Genomic DNA, 2,667 nt, shown 5'->3' on the forward strand with positions numbered 1-2,667 from the left:
GGACCACCGATGTTAGGCATAAATGAAGCGAGTGTGTTTGCCGTCCTTGATGCCTTTACGCAGACCTGCTTCAGGTGCTCGTCGAACTTCAAGCGATCGTCAATGGTGACCCCTAAGTACTTGAGGTGTCTGACAGACTCAATGTACTCTGTTCCAACCATGATCGATGCCTTCTGGATTCGTTTATGACTGCTAATGACGATAAACTCAGTCTTCGCATGTGATATCTGCAGTTTCACTGTCCTCATCCGAGAGTCGATACGTCCTACGGCGTCGGTCGCTAACATCTCGATCTCCGCGACGGATTCGCCGGTGATGGTGAGGGCGATGTCATCCGCGAAACCGATTACTTCCGCTCCTGGAGGTAACGCGAGGGTCAAGACATCGTCATACATTGCGTTCCACAAGCTGGGACCAAGTACTGATCCCTGCGGTACGCCAGCCGTGATGCTAGCGGTCTTGATTCCCTCCGCTGTGTCGTACTGCAGCATGCGTCCATCGAGATAGCTCCTCAGCAGCCTGCACAGGTACGGGGGAACCTTCATTCGCTCCATTGCTGCCGCAATTGCCTCCCAGCTGGCACTGTTGAAGGCATTTTTTACGTCAATCGTGATGATTGCGCAAAAGCGTGCTCCACTCCTTTTCCACTGGAACGCGGCATTGCCCTTTTCAAGCACTGCCAGTATCGCGTCGACTGTTGATCCGCTTCCTCCGAAACCCGAACTGTCGTTCTAAGAGGCCGTATTGCCCTTCGGCATTCGCAGTCAGGCGGTCCAAGATTGGTATTTCCTGAACTTTGGCCAGGCCGTCTATGAGACCCAAGGGTCTTAGGGCCGACGGGTCACCCGGAGGTTTACCTGGTTTGGGTATCAGTACCAATTTCTGTATCTTCCATATCGACGGGAACTGACTAGAAGCTAGAGTGCTCTGCAGTATGGCCTGGAAAACTTGTGGGTATGCCTTCATTGCTGTCTTGACTGCCTCGTTGGGGATCCCATCTGGTCCGGGGGCTTTCCCCAGTTTGAGGCGCTCGGCTATTTTCAGGACCTCGTCTATGGTTACCGGTTCTGGTACGGACTCAGGGGTACTGAAGGCAGAGCTCAGCTGTGGGGGCTCGTGTTCAGGGAATAATTGCGCGATGATTCCCTTCAGTTTCTCGGGGCATCTCTCAACGGGCGCCTTGCGAATTTTGGTTTTTCGCATCACCGTCTTGTATGCACATCCCCAGGGCTTCCGAGCGATTTCAGCACAAAGCTCGAGGAAGCATCGTCTTTTGCTGGCCTTAATTTCCCTCTTCAAATCCGACCTTGTCGTGACGTAGGTTGCCTTCAGTTGTTCTCTGCTCGCCAGAAGTTCTGTCATTTCTGCTGAACGTGGGAGTGTTACCAACGTTGCCCAGCACCACATTGAGTTGGGAGAGGCTCTCGAGTACCGCTTCTCCTCTGCTGTTGGTACTCCGGCTACCCCACTCAACCGCCCAAGCGTTGAAGTCCCCGGCAACGACGACTGGGTTGCACCCTACAAGAGCATCAACGAGGTTGTCCAACATTGTGTTAAATCTCTCCAGTTCCCAGCTGGGTGGTGCGTAACAGCTGCAGAAATAGACCCCGTTCACAATGGCGATGGTGAAACCCTCCGAGTCGTGCGAGACTACTTTCTGTATGGGGAATCTGCCCACCGCCCAGATAGCAGCCAGGCCTGTCCGGTCTGTTACACAGCAGCTGTTGTCTTTCGGGGTACGATACGGCTCGGAGATTAACGCGACGTCGCCCTGTTCTTCCGCTATCGCCTGCCACAGTAGGTCCTGCGCTGACTCACAGTGGTTTATGTTGGCCTGCACTATCTCCATGATTTCGCTTTTGTCACCGCCGGGCAAAGGGGGCCACTGGTTTGGTGTGCGTTTACGCCAGGGGCACAAAGTACACACTTCGGAGCGTTGTGGCAGCTGCGCGCCTGGTGGCCTTTCTCTCCACAACGGAGACAGAGATCGGTTCGATCAGGTCCCTTACAATCGCGGGAGATGTGGTCTGTTGCCCAACAGCGGAAACATCTCCTGTTAGGCGGTAAGATCCGTACCGGGCAGCTGGACCAGTCTACCTTCACCGTACCAGCACGTACCACCTTCGCTGCTAAATCCCCAGGCATCTTTATATATGCCGTCTGCGTACCGTTGTATGACGGTCTTAGCTTCGCCTCCAAGAGGGTGCTTCCACAATCGAACTGCTGCCTGAAGGCCGACACCACCTGTTCGGCCTTGGTCTCCAGGTCAACATCGCGGCACTCTACCGTTTCCGACCGGTTCAGCACCCTCACTTGTCCGGTTGCGCCAACAGACTCCTCTATGAGGCTCTGAAAATCGGAAGCCTTCACTCCATCCTTTAGCTCGAAGATCAGATCGTCGAGCCGAGTGCGACGGATTCTTGCCACCTTCTCTCCAAAAGCCTTGAGCTTCGGGTTTTGTTTCATATTTCGCAGCGTCTCCTCTTTTTCTTTAGACGAAACGATGATGGCCTCAGGCAACTCCCGTTTCGTGGGTGGTTTGGGCTTCTCCTGTTTTTCCTGTTTTTGGCGCACAACAGTTTCATTTCCCGTTTTTGGGAGTCTTTTCGGGCTCGTCTGTCTCTTCCTGTTTGCCACAATTCTCCACTCTCCCTGTAGCGGTGGGGT

The sequence above is a fragment of the Anopheles stephensi genome, chromosome 2, assembly GCF_013141755.1.
Source record: "Anopheles stephensi strain Indian chromosome 2, UCI_ANSTEP_V1.0, whole genome shotgun sequence".
Lineage (NCBI taxonomy): Eukaryota > Metazoa > Arthropoda > Insecta > Diptera > Culicidae > Anopheles > Anopheles stephensi.